The following is a 19,589-nucleotide window of genomic DNA, read 5'->3' as shown; positions in this document are numbered from 1 at the left end:
TGGAAAAACCGGCTCGGAACGTGACTCAGATGACCAAAATGTGCAACAAATGTGCCAAGGAAGTTGACTTCAGAGATGTGCAGCGTTTGAAGGGGAGATTTAAGAAAACAGAGCGAATTTTCATTAGAAACGAACAGAAATGATTTGTATTGATATTTTTTCCTTGAAGTGTAGTGATTTATCTTTGTTTTGATGTATTAACCTTGTTTGCTTTAGCAAGAAAAGTTTCGGCATTACAGAACTGCAACTGCAGAAAGATTTCCGGACATCGAAGGTGTCCAAGTTTCCGAAGAAGTGCTTGACTAGGTACGCAATATGTAGTAAATGGTCGTAAATCTAAAAGTTTTGTTTCTATCACCACCATTCGGGAGCAAGACTCTTTGCAAACGTTTGAGTAATGTCAACAATGTGTGCGTAAAAACAAATTCCGGCGCTTCTTTTCCTGATTTGAATCAATAAATCTTCCATGTGGTTGTAAAATAAACCAATCAGTTCACTCTGCTTAAAACTGCAATGCTAGAAAAGCGAAAATCTTACTCTAAAACTCTTCCGTTTTCCTTAAAACTGCTCGAGGAAAATTATTTCAGTTTCAGATTACCTCCACTGACACATTTGATTAGCAACAAATTAGATTTTTTCTTGCAGAAATTATTGCGATATAAAGACTTACGTACCTTCTATAGGTAAACCCGCAAAATAGGAACCTTTAATTTATCACGCGAAAGGCAATGGGTATGGAATGTTGTCGTAAAACTATTTATTTTTCCGGAAAACTGCTTTTTAACAGAAAACATTTAGTTTGCAATCTAATATAAATGTGTTGATAACTTTTTTATTAGGAAATTTAAATCTACATTCATAAAATGTAAGCAATTTTCCATCAAAAGTTGGTTATAAATTTATCAAAATGATATTTCAACCAAAATGTAATTTGAGAATAAATTATTGTTTGAAAAGACTGTTTGAAACTCAATCGTGCAAGCCACTTTGATAAACTGGTTGTACTGCATATATGAATACATAGATCTATGACATACGTACCAAATAAATGTACATAAAATTTGTTTAAACCGGTCAAGTTGTTCTTTAGTAGTCGTACACACCAGTTTGCAAAACATTTCCCACTTTGAGCAACCATATCTCAGGAACAACTTCATATGTTTAGAGACTGTCCCAGAAAGTATGGACGCTGGACTTTGATTTCGCTGTAAATAATTCACAAGTGTTGATAATATTAGACTACAACAACAGAATATTATTCTCAACATTTGCTACTTAGCCATTGTAGACTAGCTGGCGCACCTTCTTGCGAACGTTCATTATCAAATTCCGTACAGACTTCTTGGCGACAAGACACTTTTTTCCAATCTTTTTCGAACTGTTGAATGATTTCGGCTGCCGAGACATGTTTCCTAAGATGTGCCTTCGTTAATGCCCAAAATTGCTCAATTGGTCGAAGTTGTGGACAATTTGGTGGATTCATGTCTTTTGGGACGAAAGTGGCATTTTTGGTAGTATACCATTCTACCGTTGATTTCGAGTAGTGGCAAGAAGCAAGATCTGACCAGAAGACAACAGGATCCTTCTGGCTTCGAATCATGGGTAGAAGTCGTTTTTGTAAACATTCCTTGATGTATATTTCGCTGTTCATTGAAGCAGTGATGATGAAGAGTTTCGAAATCTTACCGCAGCTACAAATTGCTTGCCAGACCATAGCTTTCTTACCAAATTTTTCGACTTCAATCGATGTCTCGGACTGGTTTAACACTTGCCCTTCTCGCACCGTATAATATTGTGGTTCCGGCAAGGATTTGTAATCGAGTTTCATGTAGGTTTCGCCGTCCATGATTATGCAGTTCAAATTTCCAGCAAGAATCGTATTGTACAGCTTTCGAACCCTCGTCCTGATCGATGCTTCTTGTTTCGGACTACGTTTTGGTTGTTTCAGCTTCTTATAGGCTTGATGATTCAAACGTTCTTTAGCACGAGAAACAGTTGACTTCGAAGTGCCCACTTTTTTGGCCACATCCCGAACTGAAACCTCTTTCTTTTGCTCGAACGCCTTCAGTATACGTTTATCCAACTGAGGGGTAGCAGGACCTTTTTTTCGACCCGTTTTCGGTTTATCCTCAAAGGTGTTATCCTCACCGAACTTCCTGATTGCATTTCGCACGGCTTTTTCACTTACTCCTTCCATTTCTGCTATCTTTCTCAGTGACAGTCCGCGTTCTGTGCATCATTTGTACACAATTTTTCGACGTTGTTCTGCTGAAAGTCCACGCATTTCGAAACAAACTAATGAAAACGAATAAACAACTGCACAAGTGGTTAGAGAAGAGTGTAAACAACAGGACGCATCCATAAAAATTGACAGATTCTGAACCATTGCGAAATGGTAGCAGTTTTTGGTTGCGTCCATACTTTCTGGGACAGTCTTCACATAAAATTTTACATTGTAGCTGAATCTAATAAAGAATAATAACATAAAATTGAAGCTTAAATAACCCATATCCACACTCGAAATGAGGGAACGAAAACCCCCGTTTACAGGAGAAACCTCTCTTAATTCAATGGCTTTCCGCAGCATCAAATACCTTGCTAGATAGTATTCCTTTGTTCAAAAAATATAAAGTCACTATTATTTTCGCGTCCCATTTCGTAACACCCATCGAACACTTAGCAAAAAAAACCAGACAGACAGTAATTTTACATCCAAGCTGAATCGTGAATGCCATTAGAATATCTAAGTATTACTTCAGCAAAAAGCAAACCTCACAGCGAAAGCCTTGCCGTTTACCGTATTTCTACCGGGCTATCAATTCCCAGATCGAGATTCAGAGCACAGCGTCTCATACGCCAAATCTACACCGCCGCGACCGTTTTGGCACAATCATTTGACACGACGCGGCAGCCTCGCAATACAGCATCTTCCCATAAAGTCGTGGGGGTGATGAAGGCGGGTTATGAATCTCGCAAAAGGATTTGATCTAATTAAAAATAGTTCAAACACGTTCACGTTTTTTCCCCCTTACTTCAGGGGGCAACCGGCGACGACATCTCAAGGCCCGGACGCGTCGTCGTCGTCGTCGTCGTCGATTACCGCTCTGTTAGCTTCGCCAGAAGGGAATTCAATTGACCATTCCACGTATCGGACTGGCCCGGATCGGGTCAGGCCGAGGCAGGCCACTTCCGTCTCAGCAGGATCGAAGGCAGTGTGGGCAAAACAACAACGGCGTAAAACAGTCAAACACAAGTAAACACACGCTTCCTTCTCGGAGGAGGAAGATTCACGTCCAAAGATCAAGTGCCGCGTTTCAGCGCTGCGGGCTCCTTTCAGGCTGATTTTTCGTGCGCTCCAGAATCAATTGCACACAATGTTGCGGGAGAAACCGGAGAGCGGGGAATCCGTCGGTCGTTCCTCAATATGCACAGCCCCGAACAAATGCAAATTATAAGCGGACCGACCGCGCTCGGTTCTTTCAGTCGTGATTTGGTTTGTTCCATTCTCCATTCTGCTGACGGCCCCGTGCTAGAGAACTACTACTAGGAATCGGATAGGTTCGGTTGGGGAGGGGGGGGGGGCATCCTAGCGATACAAAGGGAGCTAAAATTTTAATGAATCGCGCGTTTGACGGTCAACACTTGATAACAAAGTCAACGTGAAAAAGAACTATGCTGCTGCGGGGCTTCCTTAATTAAGAGAGTTCCAGAGCGCATCACCGCCAAACCGAAAGGTTGCCGGTCGATACCTCGCGAGAGTACACCGGCGCGGGGGGCGGAGGGGAACTCATCACGTTTCTCGAATTCTTTGATATCGCCAGGCAAGAAAGGGAGCGGCGAACCTCGTGACGAGAAGCTGTGGTGTTGTCGATGGCCGCCGATTCCTTGGGAATTTATTGCCGCCAAGCAATGTCGACATTTGCCGCCACGGTCCCAGGACCTATCAGCGTTGGGAGATCTTTGTACTGTATTTTGTATTTTTTTTGTCGTTGTTGTGTCTGCTTGGATGTTCCATTCGGTTCCGGAGGTGTTCAATTGACACGACCAGTCGATAATTCAAACACTCTGGCACACACACATACACACACCGTGCGAGTGTTGAAGATTTATAGGAATTCGATAAGGATCGGGTTAACGTGCAGGGACGATGTGTCATTGGTATCCCTGGAATTCAATTTCGCGCACAGGACAACCCGGCGGACCTGTTCGTGTTGTTCGATCACCCTGTCGGATAAATTACCCGTTGATTATTTAATTTACACCGTCTCGCTACGGCTTCGCGGAAGTTCCCCATTAGAATATTCATTTAATCGAACTGCGTTTATGCGTTTGCGTATCGTCGTCCTAACGGGAGTTAATCGACGCGACGGTGGCGGCTGAACAGATGACTATGATCATCGCGCTGGTCGCCGCACCATCGTCGGTTATTACTCATTTTCAATTATAATTTTAAATTGTTTTACGGTACACCGGATTGGATGGGCTGATGTGGATGGCGGCGAGTTGCGCTCCATCAGGACACCTGTCCGAGGCACTCCGGGGAAACGGCTGGAATTTGATCCATTTAAAGCTCTTCCCGGATCAAGTTCCAGAACACCCGTTTTGAACGCTAACTAAAAAGTTCCCACAGAAAACGCCAACCGTCCAGCGAAAGATACCGGATCATTCGGTCATTATGCAAATGCAATTACCAGGAATTAAAACAAAAAACCCGTCTGTTGCGAATGGTTCGGTCCCGAGGAAGCGGCGCAATGTCCGAAATGTCGAAAACGTGGCATTGGTAATGAAGAAATTACTCCCATTTCCGAGAAGCGTTGCAGTAGCCATGCAGACGACACCCACACCCACTTTTAAAAACCACTCACACAAACTCGATGGGTGCAGTGGCACCTCCAGGGGCACGACAAAGACACAAAAAGTGCCATACACAAGCAAGCACAGTCTGGTCGTTGGTTGATTGCATGTGCCAACTCCCACCGCAGGTTCCCGCGGGTTATAAATTATTCATAATTTTCTCCCGTTTCGCACCCGCAGCCAGACAGGCAGGCAAGCGCGCGCGAGTGAGAATGCTTATGCGGGGGGGCGGTTGCACCCGGGAGCGGGTTCCTCTCCCGGGCGTGATGCAATTGAAGTCTTTTGTTTCGACGCGCACCCAGATCGTGCTTATTTTCACCTCATTAGAATGTTTTCCCGCGCTCGTGGTCCCCCCCCCCCCTTTCCCCACCCCCCTGCCCACCTGGATGCGCGGATCTGGGATGCATCTATAGAGGCAGGGTATATTATTAGTCAAGCTCGAGCAGCTCGTTTGACTAACAAATTATGAGTTTTTAGCACCTCGCGACCGTTGGTACGCTCTTCCCCGACCTGTTCCGTGGTGGACGCTTCTAATCAACTGAAATAACTGTAAGTCGGACCGTGACCGTGGCAAGACGTAGTACCCAAATTCCAAACTGGATCCATCTCTTCTTGCAGCCGACGCCATGGGTCATGTCAGCGATTCGATATGAATTGTTATGCTTAACCCTCAGGTTTAAGTAGCCACTTTGGGTGAACTACAATTACAGGAAATACCATTTTCCGAGTCGATCGATTTTTAACCTGACTTCTTCGTTCTTCTTCTTCTTCTTGAGTGTAGATTAAGTACCTGAAGGGATCGAAGGTCGGTGTCGATATTGTTCGGTCGGAATTAGATTAGGATCAACTTGAAATTTTTCTGCCAGACTTTCCGACGTTCAGGATGGTCAGTGGTCAGGTTCGGTTCAGTAAATGATCACTGGGGACTTATTAATGACTTTTCAACAACACCACGAGCCACGAACAAAATGCCCCTCAACCTTCGTTGGAAGGAAATGGAAGCTCTTCTCCCCCTAGAAAAAAAAGGTGACATGGAGGTCCAATATAAAAACTAAATTTGTTAAATAATCGGCTCAATCGGCCACGTATAGCTTGTACGCATATAAACCTGAATAAAAATATCTTTTAAATAAAAAAATGACTATTCATATATTTATCGTTTTATTTTCTCATTTTACTGAATTTTAATCACTAGAAAGCAAAAGCCTTCTTGTGCTGAAACCGTTCAATGGTTATCCACGTGAAATTTTCGGGCACTTTTTTCAGTATAGATTTGAAATTATTTCACGGATCACTGAAACATTGCATTTACACGACAACCAAAGCTTTACGTTGTGGTTCAACATTTTTTCTTTCTCGTTACAGTAAAATGACGTCGAATCAAACGCATTTTGTATGAACGGCAGAAAAATTTGAATTTATCGGCTCGTAATCTTACCAGAAAACTAAAACTACCGCAAACTTATCAAATAATTTGACCTAAGCTTGATTGTGGATCGAAATGTTGGAATCCACAGTAAAGTAAAAGTAAGAAAAATCCCAATCTTTCTGTGCGAAATGTGGCTCACAAAGCTTGGAAGTCAAAATTATAAGTAACGGGTGTTTTTTTCAGAGGTTTGTTTTTTCAATAGGGATTACTCTATTGTCTGAAAATAGTTTTACAGTGTAAAGTGAACGTCTCTACTCAGTATTGTTTGGCAAATCATCATGAATTGGTTAACTCTAGAAGAACGCTTCCAAATCGTGGACATTTATTTTCAAAATCAGTGTTCGATTAAAACCGTTTATAGAGCCGTTTATGAATTTTATAAGGAAAAAAAATGTCCGTCTGAGACCACCATAACGAACGTCACTATTAAAATTCAAGATTCAAGATTTACCGATGCATTTTGATAAATGTACTGTTTAGTGCGGTCTATGGACTGATGGAATCATCGGTCCTTATTTCTTAGAAAATGAAGGACGATGCGTTCCCGTGAATGGAAATCAATGCAAAACCCGGGCAAATAAAATTTTGTTACCAAATCTTCAAGATTTAGATGTAGACGAAATGTGGTTTCAACAGGATGGGGCCACTTGTCATACTGCGGCCGAAACAATCGATTTATTGGAAGAACATTTTAACGACAACATTATTTGGGCATATGGACTGGTGCGCGTTTGTGTGATTTGAAGGCACTCGATTATTTTTTGTAGGGATTCGCGAAATCATTGGTTTAAGTGGATAGATAAAGCAGCAACGATTGGTGCTTTGGATATCCATATTCATCGTGTCACCGTGCTGAAATACGCCCTCAAATTCTTGAAAAAAAAATGATCTAAAATCGGACCTGACCAGAATGACCTTTGTGAAAAATAGTTGTGGCGGCCATATGCCAGAAATCATATTTAAATGTTAAATGCCAATAAATTATCTGCTAAATAAAAAAAATGGCTATTTCACAATGTGGCATTTGTTTTATTTAAATTTCACATCAGCAAGCTCTAAAAAACCATCTTTTACAAAAAGTAAAGCAGAATCAAGGACTAAAGGCATACAAAATGAAAAAAGGTGCCCAACCGTGATGACAAGAAAAATTTTACCGCAGTAAGTCGTGCTAAGGCATTTTACACATTTTCTTGCCAAAATTTTCTCATACCATAATGTACGATGAAACATACGTGTTCGAAGACTTTAATGCGAAAGAACGCCATTTCCAAGCATATCTAGATTTCCAAATTCTTGAATAAGTATTTGATTTGCTAGAGCATATGTAGTCGTGGTCAAAAATCTAAAAGTTTCGTTCCTACCGGGACTATCAATAAACGAGAGATGTGTACGAGAAAAAATGACTGCGAAAGCGGTTTCCTCCATTTATCAGAAGCAACGACTTATGTTTTTGGCTTGATTTGGCCGCTAGTCACTATACGAAATCTGTCCTCGTATGGTTTAAAATACAAGAGATCATAGAGATATCTGTAAAAAAAAAACAACCACTCCATCAAACTGTCCAGAATTTTGCTCAACAGAAAGCGATAGCCCTTCGAAACTAAGAAGAATGCAAATGATACCTATGATTTCAAGAGAAGATGGAAAATCGTCACCGTGAGCGCATCTGAGAATACCTTATTCTGCAGAACAGTATTATCTTTTCATATCACATATTTACTGATATTTAATTCACGGTGCTTTGTTTCACAATCGGAAATCTTGATTCACATTTTCATGCGCAATTCCTCAAAACTGGTCAGAAAATTTCTTTAGTAAGGAGGTCTTGTGAGTTGATAAATAAAGAAACTCATTTTAGTAATATCGGTCTCGAATTTCCGTTATCGAAACACTCCGAAATAAATAGTGGTTAAAATTACCGGAATAAAACTTTCATTGTTTGCTCAGAGATGGCTCAGTCAAAATAAACGGTATTACGGTTTTATTGACTTTTTTACATCCGTCGTAAAATTGCCGAGGCAAAAATGGTGCGAAACTTGCAAAGCAGGTCTCAACACTATTTTATACAATAAGTCTTGTTAGTTAGTGATCATACAAACTTTTACAGTTTGCGATATTTCCTATAACCAAAAATTTCAAAATAAATCTTTCATCGATTTTTTAACAATTTCTGGTTAAAAATAAAGCAATACAGTTTACACAAATGATAAATTTTACAACATTTTCCAAACAATTCGCATTTGACCAGCTTATTCCACGAACCACTCAGTATGCTTCACTTATATTATGCACTTAAATTACTAGGTGTTCCTGAGGAAAATTAGAACTTTGCAAAATCATGCCAAGTTCAAAGTTTCACACTTCAAATATCTTGAAGACTTACCACAAAATCTATCGAACTAGGTGCCAAGTTCCCCCGTCGGAATAAAATGACAAACGGTTTTTCCTCATACCTTGTCGCCTGCCCAGGGTCACTTCTCAATCGAATAGAAAATCTCACGCAAAGCTACCGTGCTAAGACAGCACCAGGAATCAGCAAACAACAATAAAATCGCCTACCGTTTCCTGACAAGAGCCAAATGTCATTCGGATCTCTAACATAAATAAGTGCTTGAGTGTCTGGTGGCGGCGGCGGTCCGATCGAGCGCGGAATTCAGCTAACAATATCAATTAAAAGGGGCTCCCGGGTCCAACGGATTTTCTCGTAACGCTAGGCAGCAACGGTGGCCACCATCGCAGCAAACCCGGCGGCGGCGGCGGCGGCTGACAGGTTAGACTCCGGATTGCCACACCGACATCGTCCGGACGGAAGAATTTTCGATTCATCTGTCATCGATATTTAATAATTTTTGCACTGAAATAAACACGCAAAACATGACATGCAACCAGGCAAGCGTTTCTTATATTATTTTCAGTTGGAAAACCATTGCCACCGCCAACCCCACCGAGTCAGGAGCAGGGCGGCCGGCCGTAGAAGCGGCTCAGATCGGTTGTCTTTGATTAAGCTGTAGCTCACGCTCCAACCAAACGACAGAACCTGGTGGCTTGGCTCTGTTAGGGTTTCGTACGGGATGAGGAACCACCGAAGATTTAATGCTATTCACGGTGAAGCCCTATTCCCGTTCACCCCGAAGATCCTCCCTGGAAAGAAGGCCAACGAAAGCATTCCTCCGCCGTTCGACACGACCTGTGGCACAACTTTCCGCCATAGATTAGAACACGCGGGATATCATGCAAACACGTAACACGTGAATGGCTTTCGTCGGGATGCTCGTTTTGCATCGGTAGCACAGGTGGTTGAGCGGTTGGAGTCTTCCTATCAACAGCAGCACAACAATAGTTTTTTTTTCGGCGAGAAGAAAAGAGTGTATGGCGCAAGAAAAAAAAGAAGAAAAACAACGAAAAAACGGGGCTTGTTGTGTGTTATTGTTATTGTTTTTACTGAGCCATGAACAGCGCGCGCGACACATAGCATCATCTCGCTTTGATTCATGGTACGTACAACATCGCTCTCGCTCTATCCCTCTCTGTCCGTCGGCGGTGCAGGCCCGATGAATGGGTAGCATAAGCTACAGCGGGAGATAAGATATACCGGAAGTGTTGTTGCCGTGCAGCACAACAGTGATGGCTTTATTCTGCACACGGTTGAAGGGCAAGCGGTGGGTGAGATGTACAGTGGTGTGTTCGGTAGGGGTCAAAGTTGATCGTGCATAGGTTTTCCATTGTGCGGCTCCACACGGTTGTCACACGACCAGGAAGGTACGGCACTTCTGGAAACAGATCAAAGCAATGGAATGGAATTTAGGTGGCTACTGACCTTGAAACAAATTTGGAGAGTGTTTTCGCTCATCAGTTTGAAGAATGTTCAAATTTGGTCTGCCCATGATATTCAATTAGAAGATATTAGATCTTTCATTTCATTCCAAGTTTATTAGAACCATTTTGTACCGGTTGAGCACTAAGTACCTATCGAATGTCTCTGTTCGACGAAGGATAGACAGAAAAAAATGGAAATCAATGGTTGTCACTAGTGACACCGCAAACCAGGCAAGATTAAAATTGATTCTCAGAGATCAGCAAAGAGCCAGTAGTCACTGGGGGCTAAATCTGGCGAGTATGGGGGTGGGGAAGCAGATCAAAGCCCAATTCGTTCAATTTCGCCATTGTTTTCATCGACTTGTGACAGGGTGCATTTTGTACCATCGAAAGCAATCGCGGCACCCACTTGGAAAAAAACCTTTTTCATGCTCAATTTTTCATGAAGGATAGTAAATACACTTCCATATGATATCTGTGTCATCTCAGCACTCTCACAGAGCTTCACTTTACGATCTTTCATTATAATTTTTGTCACTTCACTCACATTTTCCGGTGTAACGGCTTCCACAGGTCTACTCGAGCGGTTCCGCGTCATTTGTGTCGGTACGACCACGTTTAAACTCGGCGAACCACCGACAAATCGTTGCTTTTGATGGACAAGAGTCCGGATAACATTTAAAATGTTAGTGTCTAGGAAAAACACAGGCATACGAGTGGTATAAACGCTTCAAAGGTGGTCGTACAAGCTTGGATCATGATGAGATTCCTGGCCGCCCAACAACATCTGTTACTGAAGAAAACATTGAATCGGCGAAGCAGATCGTGTTGCAAAATCGTTCGGTACCGATTAGAGAAATTGCTGTGTTTTTGGGCATCTCTTATGGATCAGCCGAACACATTTTAACTGATGTTTTGGGTTTGAAACGCGTCGCTTCTCGGCTGGTGCCAAAAAAAAGCTGAACTTAATTCAAAAACAGCGTCGTGTTGATGTGGCCAAAGAGATGATTTCCAACGCAGATAGTGACCCCACATTCATCGAATGCATCATAACTGGTGATGAGATGTGGATCTATGAATATGACGTCGAAACCGCACAACAATCGACCGAATGGCGCTTCGAAGGCGAACCGTTGTTCTAAATTTTCATCCATTATAAAAATCGCCACACGAAAATTTTTCAACTTCTTTGTATAGACGCCAAACAAAAACTAATCGTTCGATATGCGTCAAAATTTGACAGAATGTGTATAAAAGTGTTGCCAACGTTGAGAGAATAAAAGTTTACCGATTGGACAAGCGCGGGAATTTTAAAATGAAAATTCCGGTTCTTTCTTGATCATAAGGTATATCAAGTTATACAAAGTACCGTAATCGAATTAACACAAACCATACGAATAATACTTAGCCCACTGAATAAAAACACATGAGCTGAAAAGTCCCGGGCCTAACAAAGAGAACACGATTTTTTTGGTTCAAAATTAACTGTATTCATCAACGTATATTCCATCACGAGCAGCGCATTCATTGCAGCACAGCTCTGACATTTCAATACCACTTTTGTAGAATGATTTATCTTTTGCCTCAAAATAGGCCTCAGCTTCAGCGATAACCTCTTCATTTGTGCGAAATTTCTTGCCGGCGACCATTTTTTCGAATCTGTGAACAGCCCAGTAGTCGCTGGGAGCCAAATCTGGCGAATACGTTTGATGTGAAAGCAATTCAAAGTTCAATTTATTTAGTTTTGTCATTGACTTGAGAAAACTGAAACTGGGCAGTTTCATCAAACAAACACTTTTCCCCAAACTTTGTTGGATTCGCACTTAGCAACGATGGATTTGAGCAAACCTAATGGAAAACTGAGGTTCGAAACTGACTTTCAACAACGTTGAAACTAGGTACGAAACTGACTTCAAACAAACGGTTTGACAGCAGTTAGGGTGAAAACTGGGTTAGGTTTAGTATCAAGCGAAAATGACATTAATACATTTCTCATTGCCAAAAAATCGGGCTAGACTGAACTCCGTCGATTATTCGGGGAACGTTTGATCAATGGATCTATTTTTCATTTGTTGTTACGTTCGAGACGCGCGCGTGAAGTTTATAGCCGTGCAGATATTTTTTTGTGACCTTGCCAAGCAAGGACGTATGTATGTAAATATAGTTTAGACTGTGAGGAGGATCCATTTGGTATTTTATTATTGTGGTTAGGGAGTAGATATCGACATTATTTCGATCTTGCCATGATTACGGCTGTCACAATGAATTAAATGTATGAATTTATAACGAACCTTCCAACAATCGGCTGTCCGGAGTTTTACGAGTTTCCGGAATAAATGTAGTATTTTAGTAAGAAGCACATATTAATACAAAACGCGACCAAACTGCAACGTATTCTCGGTTTGCCGGCTGCCCAGAGTAATAAACACAATAATATTATTCGATAATTTACCTTCGAAACAACTGCTTCCTATGAAGCATCTGGAAATCCAGAGTATTCCTTGGTTTCTAGTAGTAACATGTATTAAATTAACAATCCTTCATTTTACAGTAGATCTGCATTCGGACGTGGCCAGCGTCGGTATTGATCTGCATGCCAGAATCGATGCAGTCTGAACAAAGTGAACCTACGTGCTATTCACAAACAAGTTGTTTCAGAAAAAAAAAAACATTTTGCAAGCTTAATTGGTTCTGATCAATAACGGAGTAGCAATACACGGGTTGTCTCTAATGCTAGTTTTAATTCTAATTCTAGAATTCTTTTCTATAGTTCTCTGAAATAAGTAGATCACATTATCTACCAAGGTAAATCCTGATCATTTCCTCGTCGCACTAACATCACTCCTTTCCTGTGACACTTGTAGTAATGCATTGCATTCTTCGATTACTGGTACCAACAAGTGTTGGACTAACATTCCTTCTCTTCTCATATTGACCTGCATGGGCGTGGTCATCCACGTTATTGATCTGTCCATGTTCTAACACATTGACTGAAAAGTCCCGGGCCTAACACATAAATGGTCTCTGCTTTAGTCTCGGGACTTATTGATCCATGTGTTAAAACCTTCCGACCGAAGCGGAACTGCTACTGAATAAAATTCGACGTGTGAAGCAACGATCGAAACCGTCGGCTGGTTGTTAGAGGAATCATCAGGATGACATCATTATGGCATGCTGCCGTTGGCTCGTTAAAACATAGGTCAACGCAAGCCGATTTTACAGTGGTGTACTTGAAATACTAAATCGACGTTACAATACATGTTTGGGGCAAATGCTTCCGACTCGATCGGTAGTTAAATTATTTACTACTGTTCACAAAAAGTAGTAACACTTTTAAATTATATTATGACTGTCAGTGACATCTGTGCCAAGTGTCACGTCAAAATATTCATTAATATTCAGTATAGGTCTGTCTTTCTGAAGTATTAAAAGTACAATCGGCGATTTTTACAATGAGTAAAATTATTCAACAAAGAAGTTCAATATTTTTTTTGTGCGCGGAATCAAATTTCTGATGCCGAAACGTTCAGAATGCTGCAAAAGACCTTCGGTGATAATTGTATATCTCGAGCAAGTGTTTTTGTGCGGTACTAGTTGTTTAAAGGGGGTCGAGAACGCGTTGACGGTGAACCACTTCCAGAACGGCTATCAACATCAACCGGTGATGAAGACGTCGAAAAAGATCGAAGAATTGGTGCTCGAGAATCGACGATTAATAGTCAGAGACCGTGTGACTTCTGGTTATTCAGTAAACTGAAACGACCGCTCCGGGGAAACGAGGTTTTGAGTCAATTGACTTTGCAGTCGATTCTTAGCGCGTACAATCATTGCATGGCATTGTGCTACGATCCTGTTGAACTGAACAAAAAAAAATCGTTCAGATCGGGACTCGAACATGCGGCGGCAGGCCTTTAAGACCAGCGTCCCTTGCATTGAACCACCAATCCGTATTAAATTTTTTAATATTTTTCATACTATTCTGTTCCGCTTGATATTTTTTCAGAACTGTAATTGAAGCACCTGATTACATACTTTGGAATGGTGCATTTATCAACGATTAAATCCTGGAAAGTTGGTGAACCTCTAACTAAGGGGGTTTCGTCTGCATTTTCCCGAATAATTGTCATTATTTCTCGAATCATCATTCGAATGAAGCCCCTCATTAATACTATTCCGCATCAGGTCACAGTGATACCCCTTTCAGTCTGTGACCAATACCATGTTGACAGCGCAGGAAGTTCAACGAAATTACCGAAACGAGATCCCTATCGGTCTAATACCCGTTGGACCGACCTCAATGAGCGAAGGAAAAAAAAAAAAAAAGAAACCCTCTAATTTTACGATTATTACCGCTTAATCATCGTTGTTAAAGATGTGTTGCTTCCCCTTTTCTCGTCGATCCTTCCCAACCGCAACCATCGACTGTTTCGGCGCAGAAATTTCCACTACCGATTCTGCAGTTCCCCGGTGTTCCAGTAAACAGTAAACCGAACGAAACAGATCGGAATTCTTCGATAGTCCCGTGTGGCACCTTTCCGAAATCAACCGTTTGGTTCTGTTGCCACCAGTGGTGGTGGGTGAAAACAAAAAAAAAAATCAACCTGGACGGACGACGGACTGGCAGGCGAACCATCGGGGTGGCGCGGTAACGCGCGCACATACTCGACCGTAAGTGAGAACCGAGTGCAGACCGCTTATCAGATGCTGGTTATTGTTAGTGCCGTCATAATATTTACATTTTTTTTCTACTCTACCTCCGGTGCTCATGTTTTCCTCGTATCTCGCTAAATAATAAGGCGTATATCTACGTGAGCGCCCGATGCCCGAGGTTTTCCCGAAAACAATAATAGCATCAATAATAGTTATAATAAATGACACAATTATAGCCATTAGAGAGGGGTCGCGATCAGACCTCTCTCTCCTCTTCGTCTATCGCGCCTCGTGTGCGCATGCATTTTTGCACCGAACTCTTTCCTTTGCATCGCGATGTTATGAAAAGTTATGTTTTCCATATATTATTACTGTTTATTGCGATTGTAGTTCTGCTTGTTCTGTTGCCTTCTCCTGTGCCTGTGTTGATCTGTGCGAGGATTAACTCTTTTTTTTCTCTCCTTCTTTTTCAGCGCTGTTTTAGCGCCCACTTTTTAGCTAGCATTCAGCGATTGCCAAGTGCGAACGGACCGATGTCAAATGAGAAAATCACCGACCGATGACGTTTATTATTTCCGATCGGTCGATTTGAAAACGGTCCGACGCGGTCATTTGTCCTTGTGCAATTATAGATTCGAATGAAAAAAAAACATCTCAAAACGACAGATGGTTGGGGCGGGGTCTTACTAGTAATTATCATTTTTTTTGCCTCTCTCGATGGTCCAAAGGATGCGCTTGAAAAACAAGGGCAGATGTCGTATTTTTTAGAATCGATCAGTTACAGAATGGTAAGTCGATCTGTCAGAATGTACTTTGTTTATCGATGGTCGTTGTTCGAATGTCAGGTTTAACGAAGAAATTAGAATAGCAGAAGACTGATGATTTCGAGGAGTTTCGAAGGAAACAATTATCTCAGTGGACGGTGTTTGTTTCACACCATTAAGTTCATCTGAAGTTATTGAACCGGTAGAACATCTGTAGTTGCGGCATCAAACCCTTCACTACCCTTGGAGGAAACCACGAATACTCAGATTTCCAACCAAGCTCTCTGGTTTCATTCAACTAAATGCTAACAGATGAAAACAAGTCATTTTCAACGGATTTATTAGGTCATCTAAGCGACCTAGGTCAACTCGATAAGTGAGAAGAGAAGTCAATTTGCCTTCCTACAGGTTATTGTTTTGACTGTGGACGACAGACAACATTCCCACTACTTTCCTAACCAACAGAAGTTCTGTTTCCTGTGCACTGGCTGTAATCAGCATTATCGTCATCATCATCATCATCATCTTCGCCTTCATCAACGTTTATGATGCTGTCGATCGGTTATCCTCGATCCATGACCATCTCGTGCGCGCGCGCACCGAACAAGTCATAATCGATTATCGTCGATCGGGTAGGAATCGGTGCTCCCATCGTCGTGACATGCGGTGGACATGCGGAAATTATGACAACCCGCTGATGACGGAGCATGAATGCGCAATCCCCGGTTCTCGAACCCGGGCTTTTAATGGTGGGGCAGACTAACTAACCAACCAACCAACTATCTAACTTACCTGATTGCTATTTGCTTACGTTGTCGTCGTTTAGCAGTGATGAATCTGCGAAAGAGCGAGACGAAAAACAAAAACACAGAAAATATGAGTAAATTTATCCTAAGGTATGTTGAAAAAAGGAAAAGATAGCTGGGAAATGTTAAGGCGCAGGTCTGATCAAGTGCTAGAATTAGCAGGTCGTAAATCATTTCATAAATCGAAACCTGGACCCCGAGAGAGCCTGATGCCCATAAATCTCGGATGGGCGCGCGAGGCGCGAGTTCCTAACGAGATCGACCGATTGGCGGTCGCTCTAGTTCCGTTCCGTTCTGTTCCTTGCACCAGGCCCCCGGAGCTACTACTACTACTACACCCGGAAGGGGCCTTCTTCTTTTAATAAAGTGTGCTTTTAATCAAAATTGGCCCATCAACGGGGGTCGGTCGTGAATCGATCGTCGTACCGACGGAGCACAAATGGAGCTTTCTTCGACGTCGAGTGGTTCGTCTCTGGATTTGCTTTATTTTTTTTTTGTTTTGTTCTCTAGGGTTCTTGAGAAGTGATTTATGCCTACCGGATCCATAAATCAAAAGTGAGTAATGAGTTTTGAGTCCGAATTTCGCTGCTATGAAATAAAAAAAACCGTTCAGTCAAGGGACAACGGGATCTGGCATTTGTCGGACGGTTGTTAGAAGAGTCCACCGCAAGAAAAAGCTAGTTCCGAACATAAACGGTGAAGAGACCTTCAACATTAGGATTTTACCCAATCGATCGGTGAGAAAACTTTTAACTGGGTCCTTAATTCAATCAGCCAACTCAAATGTAGATATGAGATTCAATCTACTTTGTTTGCTGTTTGTTCCGTAGGTAACTACCGTAATCGACAGATACTCGGAGAAAAATCACCTACTTTAATAAGAATGAAAATCTGAACTTGCTTTTTATTTGCATTCTATACTTTGAATTGCAGTTATAATTTAAAAAACACCGTCCGAATCATCAATCAACCTAATGACCCCTCAGTGAAAGAATCTGATGAGTCGTCGTCCTTCCGTTAAGTAGGTGTCTCAACAATATTTTCTTACTTTTTATTATATGATCAATAATAATTGGTTAATCATTTTAGTGCAACGCAATGAATTCAAAGTGGAAAGGGGAAGGCAATTCATTTGATTTTGAATAAACCAGATTTCAGTTCCGGAATAACCCCAAAAATAGTGGCCAAAAACTCCAAATTACAACACACACCGTTTTCTCATGTTGATGTTCATTCCGGAAAACCTTAAATTCAAATCAATGATCTTCTGGGTTTCACCGGTTGTTATTAAATCCTATTTAGATCCGACTTCCGGTTCCGGAATTACCAGGCGACGAGTGTTCTAAGGGGAGCTTTTTCAGTGGACAGGGTTTTTCGTTCAATCATTTCAAGCATGTAGTAACAAAAACTATGGGTTACCTAATCTTCAATTTTATGTAATTATTATTCTTCATTAGAGACTGCTATAGTTGTAAATTTTATGTAAAAATATCGAGTTGTTCCCGAGTAATGCTTGCTCCAAGTGTGGCATGTTAGGTTCGCCGAGGTAAAAGGTGTGCATTGTAAAGCTTCAGGTGTTGATTCTGGAACAAACAATGTTTTATGTTTGTTTTTCAAATTCTCTATAAAACGCAAGAACTATTACAAGAAAATTGGCAACATTTTAATTTATTTTGCGTCATTTATTTGAGAAGGTATAATTTTTCTTTGAAATTTTCGTAACATTGTTCCTTTCAAAATTTGATACTCTTTAATCCGATGTGTATATTTTTGAATTCGGTCAAGCTGCTTTTTAATTGTCGTGTACATCAGTTTAACAGTTTAAGTCCCCTGTTAAGTTACCATATCTCAGTTACTACTTGATATTTTTTCATAAAACTTACACTGCAGCCGTCTCTAATAAATAATAAAAACTCCATGAAAATTAACGATTTTTTAAACCCATAGTTCTGTTTAATCCACGTTCGAAATGAAGGAACGAAAAACTCCGTTTACAGGAGAAGCTCCCCTTAAATTTCAAATCGCCTATTAAACCGGGATGCAAAAGAAAAGTTCCGAAAGTATCGGAAATTGTGCTCAAAAAATGGAACTCACATCGTTTTCTCAAAGATGGCTGGACCGATTTTCATAAATTTCGATTCAAACCGATTCAAATTCAACAGGGTTAAAAACTTTTCCAAACTGTATTTCTTGTAAGTTGATGCCCAAAGAAACTTTTTTGTTTTTATTCAAGTGTCAGTGAGAAGTATTTGATAAAGGCAACATATCGCAATCAGGTGAAATAAACAAGTGTTTTTTGTGTACCTAACGAAAAGAATACTCAAGTAAACGTAAAATTACAGAAAAAAAAAACCTTGGCCTGTAACCAAATCCAATCGACTTTTTCATACAATCGCTCGTACAGAAAGCCGTTCGTTACTAGTTTCGCCCTGCTTAATCTGTGCGAATATGTGTGTAATTGAAAATGATGCACATTTCAAATGCGTCGTTCGACAATGCTACAATTCATAGCAAAACAAGCTTCTGTATATCCTTAAGTTGGTAAAAATCAAGTCGAAGGAACACACACTTTTTACGTGATTTATTTGTGTATGAAATTAGTTCATTTCGAGCAGGTTTCGTATCGCACCTCGAGACAATTGTTCCAACGACCCGCCCCACCTTAATGCAATGTTTGCATCAAATGGATTCGAATATTTCCGACGGATCTGTTTCAGTTTCTCATGTCTTTTTTCATACGATTTTTTTGTGACTTTTTCATGCGAATTTTCAAAACTTTCTTGTCTGGTCTTAGAAATGCACGAAACGTGAAGATCTGGTGTTTTCAGTTCAGTAGACTAAAAAAAATCATTTTCAGATATGAAAAAATCATTACATCTCGACGTTTTTGGCATAAAAAAAAATCGGTCTCGGTGATCTGATTGTTATCCCGATTCGACTTCCGGTTCCGAAATTACAGGGTGCTATGCACCGAAAAAATGAAAAAAATAATCACACTCTTTTCTCAGAGATGGCTAAACCGATTTCCACAAAATTAGTCTGCTATTGAGTTTTGTTTTTATCCTTTTTTATCCTTTCGTTTCCGGAATTACAAGGTAATATAGGCAAATTTATGAGAAAATTCTAACTCAATTTTCTCGAACATTTTTTATCCTATTTCCAGAAACTATGGTGCAAATGAAAGGTCTTGAAATACTTAAAAAGTCAATACGGGTCCGAGCCCTGGTTTCATGAGTATTTATTCATCCAGTTGGCAAATCTTGGCAATTG

The 19,589-nt window shown here is 41.0% G+C and overlaps 2 protein-coding genes across 7 annotated transcripts in view; one reads left to right on the top strand and one right to left on the bottom strand.

The window, feature by feature from the left end:
* The window catches only part of LOC131435864 (uncharacterized), a 388,758-nt gene that overhangs the window by 142,104 nt on the left and 227,065 nt on the right, over positions 1–19,589 (bottom strand). For all 6 annotated transcript variants that reach the window (XM_058604130.1, XM_058604153.1, XM_058604121.1 and 3 more), the window contains one exon: positions 16,306–16,350. The gene's annotated coding sequence lies outside the window, so the exon portion shown is untranslated. The remainder of the gene's footprint in view (positions 1–16,305; positions 16,351–19,589) is intronic.
* LOC131435895 (autophagy-related protein 16-1) overlaps positions 1–19,589 on the top strand; it is a 347,031-nt gene that overhangs the window by 160,329 nt on the left and 167,113 nt on the right. The window lies entirely within an intron of this gene.

This window comes from Malaya genurostris, chromosome 1 (genome assembly GCF_030247185.1).
Source record: "Malaya genurostris strain Urasoe2022 chromosome 1, Malgen_1.1, whole genome shotgun sequence".
Lineage (NCBI taxonomy): Eukaryota > Metazoa > Arthropoda > Insecta > Diptera > Culicidae > Malaya > Malaya genurostris.
This window is presented reverse-complemented; position numbering and strand designations above follow the sequence as displayed.